Here is a 16,045-nt window from a genome sequence, read left to right on the forward strand (position 1 = left end):
GGACATTTTAAAGTCTTTTATCATTTATACACAGTTATTGTTTCATGCAGATGCTTTTACAAAAGCTTCCTGCAAAAAAGTGTTTTATCTTCAGGGAAATTCATGGAAAGGAATCTAACAAATATGCTAGAATATAAGTTTCTGATGACTTTCAAATCATACCTGGGTAAGAATTCACAGAACTCTAATGGAGAAACTGATGGCTTCATAAAATTTCTAACAAAAGATCAAGCGAAGCAAGAATTAATTACATATGACTAAATAAACTGAGAGAGATAATTATAATGTTTTATGATTTTTTAAAATTTGAAACATTGCTGTTCTCCTAAATGTTTTGTTTCTCCAGATTTAAGGAAAACACTTCTCTTTTCTCTTACACTTACTATGACTTAGAGCAGTTTGGTACAATGTACTTTTGTAAGCAGAATTGAATCATTTATCTTTTTCTCTCTTCTGGATTCCTCCAGAATTCAGAAACTATCAGTGAGTATTCTTATTTTCTTGGCAATAGAGTTATTTGCGTACGTTCAGTAAGAATCTGTTCTCCTTATAACAGGACACAACTGGAAACACTGATCATATTATCAAAGCTTTGACTGGAATGTCATATTTGACAGAGATGCATAGACTCAGATATGACCAGACAGCTTTGAGAAACAAAGGTTGACTTTACAGAGCCAATAAAGCTCCTTAGAAAAACAGCTTTCAGGGCTCACAGCAGCCTTACTAGGTGAGTAAGGAAGGTTACTTCCTGGCAGGCCCAGGACACTGAGGATATTTTGGGGACCTCATGAAGAGAGGAATTCACCCAAATCTGTGCCTATTGCAGGCAAAGGCTGATGGTGAATGTGTGGCTTTGTTTCTTAGCCTTGAGAGGCTATTGAAAATATAATCTGAGATTCCTTATAAGAAGTTCCAGCAAAGCAGATTTAAAACAGCCTATATGGTCAATCGCTATTCTTACTGTACTTATGTAAACAACCAAGCCAAGTTTATTGAATCTAGACTTCTTTTGCAAACAGATTAGTCTAATTTGGCTACCTTTGGTAAAAACCGGGGGTAATTACAGAGAGAAAACTGTGTTTCGGCAGAAACTAAAATACACACTTGTAGATACCAGATCCTAGTTCTGTTCATCGTCTTTGAGGTTTTTGTTATTTACCTGTAAACTAGACTGTATCGTCAATTCTTCTAGTATTCTCTAGTGTCTAGCTATGACTCTCCAAACTAACTTTTCCAAACTTCTCCTATTCTTTTGATTTGGAATCACTGAGAACTAAAATTGCCCTTCTTTTCCTGAAGCTCTGCAAACTGAAGCTAGACAACTTGATACAAACTTAAGGGAAATTGCTGCAACAGCTCATATGTAAACAACCTTTGTGCCTGTTGCTGTATGAGCCAGAAAGTTTACCTAAACACCTGATGACATCATCAGATATTTCAAATTGCAAAAGATCCTTCAACTCTAACATCTAGAAATCTTAACTGACTGCCCTCTGGGCTCAGAAGTGGGTTTACAATCTGCTCCAATCATTAACTTCTGTTTTATTTTGTTTCCATAGATATGCTTCTTATTAAATACATGATTGCTTGCACCATAGGCCCGACTTTGGGAACCCATCTGCATTACCATCTCCAGAAATAAGTTTAACTGAACTGACCTATTGTCAAGTCTAAGAGACTGGTTCAATGAGATGGAAAACACTATCAGCTCAACTTTTAATATGTGAAACTTCCAGGGAAGTTTCAAAGGAAGTAACTGTTGAGGCCCAGGGAAGGGCACCCCAAAATATGCCTCAATGGCATATTAATTATTTTGAATTAAAGTTACTTAAGAAAGATCCAGTGCAAGAGGGACATTTTGATCCTCCTCTCAGTCTACCTGAGAGCAGGAAATAAACCTCTCATAAGAAAGGTTCACTCCCTGCATCTGGAGGGAGGACACTCTTATCACCTAACAGAATTCAGAGCTGAAAAGCCTGTATAAACAAGCTTTGTTAGTTTAATTTACTACCCTGAGCCAAAACTCTGTTTAGATTCTTTACTAATTAAGCACCCAAAGCATAAGTTTCTTTCCCTGTCAATTCCTCACAGATTTATTGTTTCTTATTCTAAAAAGTATGAAGCTTGCCCGCTTTGGCCACTTATTAGGCCCCATTTCTACAAGACCTCTGTGTGCCATTATTGAAGTTTCTTTTCCTCCTTTTAATCTGTTTTATGTCCATTTTATTATTAGTCCAGCCACAAAAACTCAGGAGGGGTAGAGGGGGAAATTTAATAATAAATGTGTTTTTATGGGGTTGTTCAATTTGCAGGGAAGATGGCCATGATATTAAAGTAATTTGACGCGGACCATGCTGACGGAGCAGCTTACAGAAGAGAAACTGGATAAAACACCTTCAACTGCACACTAGATGAACTTCATTTTCCCTTTCTCTCTTTTTCTGTGTTTCTTTGCATACAATTTGTTAACCCACATTTTCCACGGTGAGATGTGGGAGAAAGCCACAGGCAGTGACTAGTAAGTAAAACAACAAAAAATCCATGTTTTTGGCTTTGGCCACTTGAGTTATTGTGAGGATGACCTGTGTTGGAATAAACTCAGCAATGTATCAATTATCACTGTTCCCTGTTGAATATCTGTTGTCACATGGCTCCTTTCCTCTGAGGCAAAGATGAATTTCACTAAGGGAGGAGTGGAGTCACTGTTGAGGGTAAGGTTTATTCCCTTCCATCTCCCTGAATCTTGGATATTTAATGTATGTGTAACTGGTACAGGGTTCTGCACAGAGCAAATATTGGCCATCTGTGTTATGTTCTTTGGAGAAATGTCTATTCCAATTCTTTGCTCACTTTTTAATTATGATATTTGTCTTTTTTGTTGAGTTTTAAGAATTCTATATATATTCTAGACACAAGTCCCTTATCAAATATATGATTTGGAAATATTTTCTCTCTTTCTGTTTTCTCTTTTTGCTATATTGATAGTGTCCTTTGTCAAAAAAAAAATAATGTCCTTTGACTAATGAAAGTTTTTAATTTTGATGAAATCCAACTTACCAATTTTTTTTCCTGTCATTTATGGGTTTTGGTGCACACATAACATACCATTGCCAAATCCAAGGTCATGAAGATCTGCACCTCTTTTCTTCTAAGACTTATCATTTTAGCTCTTACATTTAGGTTTTTGATACACTTTGAATTAGTATTTGTATATGGTGTGATTTTGTTCTTTTGTTCACTTGGGATTTTTTGCACTAATTTTGATTTGCTAGAATATTACATTATTATATTATTCATCCTGATTGCTGGGTTTTTTGACACTCCTTACTTGCCTTACCTTAATCCTGCCCCTGCAAGGGCCTTGCTTTATAAAACCTTCTAGTGAAGGTTTTCTGGAAGGTTCACCTACTGCATTGTGAATAGGAATCAGTTTAGAAATTTTTCATATAACTTTTCAGGAACCCAGTTAGTTTATAACAAAAAGGTACACCTCTCCTCTATGTTCTTTCTTGGTGTTTTAAAGCCTGTAGATGCAACCAAGAGCCTCCAATAACATAGGGTTGGGTCTGCAACTCCAAGGCTACCATCGCTTCTCGCCCAGCTCCCAAACTCCCTCCCAGCCATTGGGATTTCTTCATTCTGAAGAGTACTTTGTTTAACCCTGAGTGAAAATTAAAGTTATATAAAAACAAAACAATTTTTATGTCTCCCTATTTTACTTTATTTTCATCCCAGCCCCTGTTATTTATTCAAAGTGCTTTTTTTTAAAAAACAAACTGACAGAAATCGATACTGCAGGAAGTTGGAGCCCAAAACAAACAACTATATTTAAAAAAAAAAAAAAAAAAGAGCACCTAGGTCTAGCAAGGCCCTGGTACGCAGGACTCTGCTGGACCATGTCAGAGTATACTCACCCAAACGGCCAGGATTTGGCCTCTAGCCCCTGATGCACATCCTGGGCCTCTGGCATTTTCCACCCTATATCTCCCAGAACCCAAGCTGGTTTGAGATACCACAGGGGTAACCTTTAAAACTAGCCCCATGTTGGGTCCAGAACACACCATCTAGACACAGAATCAGCCTGAGAGGTCAAGCTGCCTGGGGTTGGGCAGTGAAGCCTTGACAAGCACCAAGCTGGCTATTCCTCCCAAGGCAGAGCATACTGTACCCCTAGAGGCCAGGAGTTCAGTCCCCTGCTATTGGTTGACCTGTCGGATTAGCAGCTGCAAGTCGAGGGTACTCTGTACTTACTCCAAATCAGCCACAGGTTTTGTGTATGGGTCTTGTCATGTATAAAACTGTTCACATGGTAAGGTCATAGGGTGTTCTTGCCCCTCCTGCTAATGCAGGAGACCAGCCCGAGAAATCATATATGTATGTGTAACAGTCGCTTAGCTGTATACCTGAACCTAACGTTGTAAATCAGCTACACTTCAATAAAAAATTAAATAAAATAAAATAAAATTCATTTTATTTTTTAAATTTAAATTTTTTTTAATTTTATTTTTTGGGGGAGGTCATTAGGTCTATTTATTCATTTATTATTAGGTTTTTTTTTTGGAGGTACTGGGGATTGAATCCAGGACCTTTTGCATGGTAAACATGCATTCTATCATTTGAGCTATACCCTCCCCTGCAAATTTATTTTCTATTATGAAAAAAATGCAAAAAAAAAAAGACATGAAAAGGGTAAATAACTTTTTTTCATAAAGGTTCTGATGATTTCAGTTTAATCAATCAGCATTTTGAGTAGAAGTTCTAGAAACTAGCAAAATTAATCCACTTTACTAATACGGGTAACCCTGCAAAGTCAACATCTATATTCCAAAGATGTTAAGTTTTATACTTCATCACCTTCTTAAGGTGTAAGAAAAAAAGTTAATTTATCACAAGTAAATAAAGACTGCATGTATCATATGCTCTGAGTTTATATGAAATAATTAAAATGGATTTGCATTAATGATCTGTATAGCCATTTCATGTGCCCTCTTCTTAGTTCAGGTCAGAAGTACAGAGTCCAGAAAACAAAGAAAAGATAAATTCATATAACAAGAAACATGCTCTCATCTAATCAACAGAACATAGAAAAAATAGACCTAACACTTCAATTAAATTTACAGAAAATCCTAATTACTATTCTCCTCAAGGGACCGAGTATTCCAAGGACCCTAGCTGACTTCTTATCTCCCCCTAACACCTGTCAAAAACAGCGGAGGAGGATATAGGTCAGTGGTAGAGTGTGTGCTTAGGATGCATGAGGTCCTGGGTTCAATCCCCAGTATCTCCTCCAAATATAAATAAATAAATAAACCAAATTACCTCCCCCTCATAAAACAAAACAAAACAAAAAAAGCCTAATTACCCCCCTCACCCCCCACAAAAAAACCAGATCAGACCAAATAACATATACTGACTGTTGTAGTCACCAATCCATCCCCAAGCCAAATATACCAAGTACTTTTTGCTGAAATGATTAAGAATCTTTTCTGTACTAAGTTCTACCCTACCCCTCATGGTCAGTTTAAGTCTCTCCCATCTTTTCCTCTAGGCTCTGATATCCCACGTGAGAGATCTCTTCCTCCAACAGTGCTTATGATACTGGCATTTTGAATATGCTACATTACAATATTTATCACTCCTGTTTTGCAAAAATCATGAAGAGAAAATGTCATCAAGCATAAAAAAGACATTTTTATACCCACTTTTCCAACGCAGTGCCAGAAGACCCAATGACTTTTGTTCTTAACAGCAAAAGCCTATGCAGCACCTCCAGCCAGAATGAGAATAATACACCAGCTGTTACAAGCTTAGTTACAGAAAAGAGGGACTGAACTGGCTAGGAATAATGACCTCTCCCTCTAACTCTACTTCTGGGGCTCTCCCCGCCCCACTTTGTTGTTCAGTTTTTCCTGTCTCTCAAGGCCCATTACCTCTCAAATAAGGGGACAGTCACTACTCTGGACTACATACTTCTTTACAATCACTCATGTAAAACTAGATTCTAAAATTATATCCTTGCTATGATTTTAACAACACTAAAAACATGCATATGTGAAAAGAAAGAGTACAATGAACCTAGAAAAACTAAAATAGCTGGTATGTTTGGGTGATTCTCTCATTATTTCTTATATTGTTGTGATAATGCAACAAATAATCAAGAGAAAAGTACTTTACATACTTTTCTTTTTATGACTCCTTACACTGTGAAAGAAAAAACTGGGGATTTCTGAAACAATATAACTATTTCTGGCTTGCTTCTCTTAGTAGTTCATCATATTTCTGCGTTCTCTGTTCCCAGCTATTAAATACCTACTATCTGAATAAGGATTAGGGTTTTGCATTACTTGCAAAAATGTATCTCTCCATTAGATAGAATAAATTAGTTGTTGATTGACGATGTTGGAAGTACACTGCTAAAAACATCTACTAATTTTTTTTTCTTTTTTTAAATTTCAAATCAATACCCTTATTTCACTTTTGTTACTTTATCAGAATTACTTGTCTTACCAGTTCTTCAACTTCTCCAACGAGCATGTTGAGCTGCAGCTTCTAAGTCTATAGGTGGAGCAACTTCCACAATTCTTTGAACAGATATCTGTTCATCCAAAGAATCCAGCTGTTGTCTGACATCAAAATGGGAACTGAGAAAATACCTGAGTTCATAATCAGTTACAACTCAGTGATTTTGCTAGCACACTTCCCCATTTTCATTATCATGAAAGTCAACAAACACTAATCATTACAAGCGAAACACTCTATACCCATCACTACATAAAATACTATAAGGTATCCAAAAAAGGGATGAGACTAAGAATACTTTCTTTGTAGAACTTTTTGTTAAGTTTGAGGAAATGAGACTTATTGGTAAAATATTTAAAGCAGAACTTAAGAACTATAAGAAAGTTCTAATTTACAAATGTCCATTCAAATTTCAATGATCAATTTCATCCAAACTCTTTGAAACATTTCTCTAAAAACAATGTCAGGAGAGAAAACTAAAGAAAATGCATAGTCAAATACAAAAGTAAGTACAACATGGGTGGACCTTTAGGTTAGTATGCTGAGTAAAATAAGTCAGATGGAGAAAAATAAATAACACATGATTTCACTCATATGTGGAATCTTAAAAAAGCCAGAAAGCCCAAACCAACCAATGAACAGAAGAACAGAAAAATAAACCCACAGATATAAAAAATAGATTAGTGGTGACCAGAGGAGAAGGGGGTTGAGAAGTAGGCCAAACGAGTGAAGGTGGCCAATTGTATGGTGATGGATAGTAACTAGACTGTGGTGGTGATCACTCTGTTGTATATGCAGATATTAAACTGTATATGATGCTGTATTCCTGAAACATATCATTTTAAAAAGGGATTTTAAAAAAAAATAAAAATAAGAACTCTAACTCGAATGAGAGGGAGGATGATGACATCAATGACTAAAATAAGGAATGTATAAGAATTTCAATTTTAGGTTAAAATTATTCTATTCTGAGTATGTTAAAGGTAAGATGTGAATAAGTCATTCAAGTGAAAGTATTCAGCAAATGACTGATGACAACAAATGGAGCAAGGGTGAGCGATCAGAGCTAGTAGCGTGGATAAAGAAATCACATAGTGAAGCCCTAAGGAAGGATGGAGAATCTAAAAGAGTGTAGATGCATTGTTTATAAGGAATAGACACTTGTTCATGTGAGGGATGGGTAAGGAAATATATAATAAAGATACAAGTAGATATAAGTGCAAAAGGCATCTCTCCCCACACCATCACCCAGGAACAGCTGCATGGCTGGACTTGGTTTTTACTCTTATCTCCCTAGTAACTGACTCCCCCAACCTCACATCAATTTTCTGAGACAACGTGCATAGCCCAAATAATCATCAGCCTCCCAATTTGGCATCATCAGATCACCTCATAGGTTACTGGCCTGTCTATAGAGTGGCTAGCTTTGGGTCAAGGTCCACCCTGATTCAATCAACCATGGCCACCAATATTAGAAATTAGGTCCTATGGTGGAGAATACAAAACACAATCATCCCTGGAAAAGGTACAGCCTCAAGAATGATGGGGGCAATTTCCTTCAGTAGAGACTGTGAGCTAACAAGAAAGAAATTTCTCAAACCATTTAAGTCACCCACTGATATGTAAGAAGAATATGGAAGGCACTGTCTGTAAGATAAATAGCAATGGTTTTTATGGACCATTTATAATGAAAAATCTTTACAAAACTATGGACAAGTTTCATTCTCCCAGGAAGATGAACCATAGCTACTTGCCCTAAAATCAGTAGAAAGGTAGTACTTCATTAGAATGCTATCCTTTAAACAACTGACTATATGAATAGCTCATATTTATAGTATCTTCTATTGTGCCTGTTGTACAAGAAGTCATTTTACTGAAGTCACTGGTGATATTAAATGGTATCACATTCATATTGTTTGGGAAAGATCACTTGATGTTAATAGTGAAAAAACAAAATGTCACATCACAATAGCCAAAGCAACTATAGTCAATTAAAGTATAAACATCTAATCATTTATTCTGTAACAAATATTAAGTGCAATGATTGTTCAAATAGAGTATTCTATCCTCAAGCAACCTGTGACATATGTTGAAAATAATTCTCTTTTGGCACAGATCAAATATTCTCTCTCCCTGAATATCACAGAATATAGGGATACCCCACAGAACATCTACTTGGCTATTGTTTCCTAATAAAACTCCTCTTGGTGTTTAATACTGAAACACCATAGAAGATAAAAATGTGTTTAATAGGGAAAATAGATAGGTACTCACATCCCCAAAACTCAACACTTTAACAAAACAGTGTTCAAGAAAGATTCACTTATACTCCAAGTACAATTGGTAGAGAATCTCAGAAGCATGTGTTGTTTGAAAAGGGAGAGAGGGTCATCCAAGAGAATGTGCATCCTGGAGATGGTGGGGCTCAAGGCATCATGTTAATATAAACAAAGCAACTGTCAGTTTCGTAAGAGGGGAAGTTATAGCATTTTATTCCTAACATAGTGGGATGTTAACTTTATTACTCAAAAGTTACTTTTCTTACCTATATGTAAAGCTTCTTATCGAGTTTTATTACAGTTTAATTAACTTCAAATTGGATGGGAATTTGGGTTGAAATACTATAACTTATTGTAACTTAACCTATTGAAAATCATGAGAAGACTAAGGAATCAAATTAACAGCACCATTAATGCAACAAATAACCATCATGTGCTTCCTGATAAAATGCACTGAGAGCAGAAAATTTACTGTTGCCAAAAGCAATCATTTGAATCTAATTATGAGGAAACATCAGACTAACCCAAACTGAGAAGCATTCTAAAAAAGTAACTGGCCTGTATTATTCAAAAACATCAAAGTAAAAAAAAACCAAAAAAAAGAAAAAAAAACAGAAAAAGACTGAGAAACTGTTGTAGACTATAACTATGTAGATTATAAGAGATAAAAAAATGACATGAAAACTAAATGCAATATGTGATCTCATGGTGGATCCAGGAACAAAGAAATTTTTTTAAATTTTGCTATAAAAAATATCAGTAGGACAATCGGAAGAATTTGGATAAGGTCTTCAAATTAAATAAGATCATTGCATTAATATTAATTTCCTGATTTTGATGACTTAATGATTACATAAAAGAATGTTCTTCTATAAGCAACTTACCCTCAAATGTTTCAGAAAAAAAATATGTAGAGAACGAAAAAGACAAAACATAGTATAAAGTTAACATTCAGGGAATCTAAGTGAAATGTATACATGAACTCTTTGTGTAACTTTTCCATAGGTCCAAAATACTTCAAATGTTAAAGTTAAATATTTAAATAATTAAGTGAGAAACCAGCTCTCATAGTAGCATACTTATATAGAACTTCTAATTTTCAAGAACAGAATAAGCAGGAAATCCTTGTACATGTTGCAGTGACTTTTAAAGCTTATTCAGTTTGGTCTAAAAAGCTACCTGACTACAATCCAACATGCCTCTTGCCACAAATCTTGGGGATTTCATCATCATCATCCTCATCATACTGCGTATCTGTAAAAACCACAAGTATTATTCTCACTTGCAGTAAAATGCTACTAGTTAACATCTTGTTTCTATGATAGGAAATACCAGAAACAAACTGGCATCTGCTAAATAAAACACAAACATTTTACTCCACTTCTCTAAAATTTCAATTACATTAACTGAATTGTAATGCAATAATATACATAGGTCTATGTCTACATCATATAGGTATTCTCTTAATACACAAAGGGGCCTCATGCCAAGTTCAGTTTAAGTTGTGTGAATTTTAAATATTCCATCTTCTCTAGAATGCTCATTAATAGCTAACTATAATGATAACTAGTAGCAAGCTCATAGTCCTCTGATCAACAGGTTCCTCAGGGACTAGAGTCAGAGATTAGAGTAAGAGGGAAGAGTCACCAAAGTATTCCAATTGCTGGGCAATACATTAAGGAGGGGTGTCTATTACAGGCAACTTTTCATACATGGACAGAGATGACAGTCTGTATTTTCCAAAGATGGCCAGAACCATCTCTTCCAGTTCACATGCTTCCTTATAAGAAAAGTGATCTTGACACTCCTGCTACCAAGATATAGGAGTCTGTTTCCTCCCCTTAAGTCTGGGTGGGTTTTTTCTCGCTTCTGTAATTAAGTGAATACAGCTGAAGCAACACTTCATGACTTTAGAAGCTAGGCCAGGAAATTTAATGCAGTTAGTTCCCCCTTGTTTGCTAAAACACTTACTTCTGGAGCCCTGAGCTACCATTAGGAAGTTCTACTACTGTGAAGGCTACTACTTAGGTGAGGAAGCCCAAACCATACGGAGAGACTGTTTATAGCTGCTCCAGTCAGCAATCCTAGTACTTGAGTCCATCCAGGTCAGGTGCCAGACATGTTAGTAAACACTCCAGATCACCTAGCCCCCAGCTGGCAACACCCAGCCTTTGAGTCTTCCCAGTTCAACCACTGACATCAGGCAGCAGACCAGCCATTCCTACTATGCTGTCCAAATTCCTGACCCACTGAATCCATGAATATATTACATTAACTTTTAAGCAGCCACATTTTGAGGTAGTTACGCAGCAATAGTATCTTAAATAACAGGTCATTTGAAAAATCAGTTTCCACTGGTCTTAAAATTAGTCTCATCTTCTTATAGAAAAGATTAAGTGTGGGGGGTTGGATATTAGCTGCGTGGTAGAGTTCTTAGCATGCATGGCATCCTGGGTTCAATTCCCAGTACCTCCACTAAGAAACAAATAAATAAGTAAGCCTAAGCACCGCCCCCAAGAAAAATTTAAAAGTAATTTATTTAAAAATATTAAGTGTGCTGCATTTTTGTCTTTCTATTCTGACCTATATAGTCTATAAAATGTAAGATTTTGATTCAAAATTTTATATCCAAAATAAATTATTCAATAAATACTTCTTGAATGGACTGAAATTACCAATCCCTACACACGAGGGGAGGGGTAAGAAAGACAAAGGTATCTAAAATAGCTCAGTGATTTCTAACTCTGATGACAGACTAGAGGTTAATAACACAGCCACACAGCAGAAGGTGGGAAAAGGAGAGGAAATGATGAAGTCAGCTTTCAATAAACCTGTAGATTATTTATCCCTTTAAATACTTGCAAATGGATACAAACATGAAGGTCAAATAAGGAGTCTAAATTACCAAGAGTTCAGAATTATTAAGTAGTTGGTACAATAAGGAGAGTTAACATAAAGAATGAAGACTGAAGACAGGATATTAGGGAAAACCACTGTTAGTCATGTGCAGGAAAATGAATCTGCGGAGGCTCATTTATTCATTCATCCACTTATCAAATATTTATAGAATGTGATCATTTACTATGTCCCAGGCATTGGAGATGTTACCTTCAACAAGATTAAAAATGGCTGTATCCTCAGGTAGATTATCACCTACTGAGGAGATATGGACAAGATGAAGCCAATTAAAGGAAGAATAAAGTGAATGGACACTTCTAACCAGGACCTAAGGAGGTTGGGAAGACTTCCCAAAAGCTGAGTTATGCAGAGTAAGCCAGGCAAAAGGAGGGAGTGAGTGTGGGAGGGGGAGAGAAAGTATTCCAAACAGAAAACACAAATAGTGCAAAACGCTCCACAATGAAAGATATACAAGGAACAAAAGAAAACCAGTCTAGCCAAAGCACAGAGTGTGAAGTTGGAGTGGTAAAAGATTGGGCTTTACCAATAGAGCTTCGAGCAACCATTCTAAGGTTTTAGCAGAATGGTCAGATTTTCATTTCTGAAAGATCACTATTGCCCCAGTGTGGAGAGGGGATCAGAAAGACAAGGAAACTGAAAGCACACAAACCAGTTAAGAGTCTGAGGACGTAATCCAGGCAAGAGATGGTGAACCAGAATTGCGGCAGAGGGGATGGAGAAGTGAATAGATTTTATATTTATGAGACAGAACCCTCAGTGCTTGCTGAGTCATTAGGCATAGGGCAAGAAAAGAGGAATCAAGAATGATGCCCAAGCTTCTGGCTTCAATAAAAGAGGGTGATACCATTCACCAAGATGGAGAACACAGGAGGAAGCAGCTTTGGAAGGGGCAGTGAGTTAAGGAAAATAGTCAACTGTTTGGGCAGTACAATGCTGAGGCACCCAGGAAGACATCTAAGTGAAGTTATCTAGTGGCATTTAGCTATGCAAGACGTCTAGATTGGAAATAAAGCTGTCCCTCGGTATTCATATGGAACTGGTGCGAGGATGCCCAATGGATACCCAAATTGGAGGTCGCTCAAACTCTTACGTAATATAGCATAGTATTTCCATATAACCAACATACATTCTCCCTTATATATTTTTTTTAATTTAAAAAAATTCTTTTCTCCCTTATAGTTTAAGTCATTTCTAGATCACTTACGATAACTAATGCAATGTAAATGCTACATCAGTAGTCATAAATACAACGTAAATGCTTTCGTACAGGCATACCTCGGAGATACAGGTTTAGTTCCAGACCACCCTGAGTTACGTGAATTTTTTGGTTTCCCAGAGCACATAAAAGTTATATTTCCACTACACTATAGTCTATTGAGTGTGCACTACACTGTATCTTAAAAAATGTACATACCTTAATTTAAAAATACTTTATTGCTAAAAAATGCTAACCATCATCTGAGCCTTCAGTGACTCACAGTAAAATCAAAGATCACTGATCACAGATCACCATAACAAATAATGAAAAAAGTTTGAAATACTGTGAGAATTACCAAAATGTGAGAGAGACATGAAGTAAACAAATGTTGTTAATAAAATGACATCAGTAGACCTGCTCAACACAGAATTGCCATAAATCTAAACTTGTAAAAAAAAAAAAAAAAAGGCAATACTGTGAAGTACAAAAAAGGGGAGCAAAAAAAAAAAAAAAAAAGGCATGAACAGTTGTCAGCACAAGGCACATTCAAGTTGACCTTTCTGGAACTTTCTGGAACTTTTTTCCAAATATTTTCCACCCAAGATTAGTTGAATCTCCACATGCAAAGCCCACAGATACAGAGGGCCAACTGTACTCAGAAGTCATCCACATACAGACTGTAACTGAAGCCATGGAGAATGGATGAAATCAACCCGAGTTAATGTAAACAGCAGAAAAGAATGATAAAGTCAAAAAGATAAAAAGAATCAAATGAGACTGATGTGGCAGATGGAACCTGTGAGTTTCCCCGAGGAAGTCATCAACAATGTTGCCTACTACAGGGTTTAGAGAAGGTTTAAAAAAGGTCCATCTGATTTATCAATCGAGAAGTCTCTGATTTCCTAAAATATTGGGGGGGGGGGAACAAAGCATTCAACTTATTTTCTTGAGGAAAAGAGAAATCTATTTCACAGAGAAAGAATCCAGCTGAAAAGGAGTGTTTAAAAACGAATGAGAGGCTATCTAATAATGATATCAAAGGACACAAGCAGGAGTAGAATGGAGACTCAATGCTGGAGCAGACTTGATAAATGAGGTAACATTAACTCCTTTCCCACTGGATTATTATATAGTTAATGATAATATCAATTAGCCCAATCACTATGGTGGTCAATTGGCACCATCGAGCAAAATATTAATATTTTCTGTAACATTTGCATATCATTTGACCTGACAATTTTATACCTAGAAACTTATCCTACAGATATACTTGTATTAGACAAAATAACATGTACAAAATTACTCACTACAGCATTGTTTGAATCAGAAAAAGACTGGAAGTAACCCAAATATCAACCAAGAAGATACACTCTAAGTTATGGTATATCCACACAAACTAGCAGCTGTGAAAAAAAATTTACATGCTCTCCATATACTGATATGAAAATCTCCTGGATAGATACAAATATGTAACGCAAAAAATAAAAGTGCAACAAAGTATAAATGTTACTTTTTGTCTGTAAAAAGAGGGAAAACAGAATGCTATTTATACTTGCTTGAAAATGCTTAAAGCACCTGGAAAGATAAGAATCTAAGAACAGTGGTTACCTACTGTGGAGAGGGCTCACACAGGACAGACGGTGGACAAGAATAAGACCTTACACTTAACATTTTTACATTTTCTAGCTTGTGAGCCATGAGAACCTATTACCTTCTCAGAAACATGAAGCTAAAATTTTTTCAACTTTCTTTCCGAGATAGGAGTTAAGAAAAAGAGAATGTAATGATGCCAGAACATTTCCAGACTCAAGATTAAAATGGGACGGAATTTTACGCAGTGGAGTTTAAGCTTTTGCTTCTATTATCTCCATGAAACAGCTGAGGGAATAAGAAGAAATGTGAGGGGTGGCCACGAGATTGGGAGCTAGAAGAAAACGAAGTCTGAAATAGCTGCGAAGAATGGAAGAGGGAGCATTAAAACATATAAAGAAAATACACTATACATGACTAGGATTCTGTATGTAAAAAGAAAAACAAGATACACTGGCTCTGTTCAGTAAAATACATACTATCTGAGAACTGTGTCACCTTGTGTAAAGAGGAAATGTAAAGGTCATCTTTTAAAACAATTTACTTAGGAATGCCAAACTAGACCAACCCTCTCCCCCGCCTCAACAACTTTATATTATTTGTCCCTGGTTTATTTCCAGAGCCTAGCACAATGCCTTGTACAGGCTGACGCTCAAAAATTCAACAAATCCACTAATTCTGGTTTAAAGGAAAATCGAGGAGTCCTTTGTTTCAGACAAAGTCAAAACAACACAATTTGTCGTACGGTTCTGCACTCTATTTCAGTACGCGGAGTGTCACATTTATCCAGCAGCGAACAGTGGAATAGAGTCACCGTGACGAGAAACATAAATGCTACGATCCCTGTACCCTCCACCCCTCAAAATCCTAGCTTCGTTCCCGGTCTGGAGGATGGGGGACACACGACTGCGGACACTTGTGCGACGGGCTCGGGGAAAGGCCGCAAATCCTCAATTCGTCCAGCTCCTCACGTCTCCCTCCTTAGATGGGTCGCTGCGGAGAGTTCTGAGTGGTCACCTACCCTCGTCCGCGTCATACAGGTTAGAAAACAGTTGACCAGCTCCGAACTCTAGAAATCACAAACAGACGAGCGCTCAAGCGAGTCCGATGACCAGTGTGGCGAAGTAATTTCCGTCTCCGGCGTTCCCAGAATACGCTGCGTCCCACGCGAAGCTCCGCCCTCAAAGACGCCCATATATCGTGTGCGCCTGCGCCAAGGGTGGGATAAATTCGCGAAGGGTGAGTCGGCACATGCGCAGTTTGTGGGTTGAAGCCTCGTGGGGTTAACCGCGAGGACCACGCCTACACTCTGTGACTCAGATCTAGCCAATGAGTTCTGCCTTTTAATATTGTTGGGGAAATATTAACACCTGAAAAAAAAAAAAGCCAAGAAGATGTATTAATTACAGATTTTAATTGTGGCCATGAAAAAAAGCCAAATAAATATATTAATGGTCATGGTTTTAACCATGGCCATGTGTCTGGGATATTCGATGTTCAATTTTTTTCCAGCTCCAAAAACTAAAAAACGCAAAGC

General features: G+C 36.9%; 1 non-coding gene and 1 pseudogene across 1 annotated transcript; one reads left to right on the forward strand and one right to left on the reverse strand.

Moving 5' to 3' along the window:
• The window catches only part of LOC116147104 (non-histone chromosomal protein HMG-14-like), a 35,188-nt pseudogene extending 19,330 nt beyond the window's left edge, over positions 1 to 15,858 (reverse strand).
• Positions 5,218 to 5,290, forward strand: TRNAP-AGG (transfer RNA proline (anticodon AGG)). Its single transcript has one exon. It is a non-coding gene; the product is annotated as a tRNA-Pro (tRNA).
• Positions 15,859 to 16,045: the final 187 nt, after the last annotated feature.

The sequence above is a fragment of the Camelus dromedarius genome, chromosome 1, assembly GCF_036321535.1.
Source record: "Camelus dromedarius isolate mCamDro1 chromosome 1, mCamDro1.pat, whole genome shotgun sequence".
Taxonomy (NCBI): Eukaryota; Metazoa; Chordata; class Mammalia; order Artiodactyla; family Camelidae; genus Camelus; species Camelus dromedarius.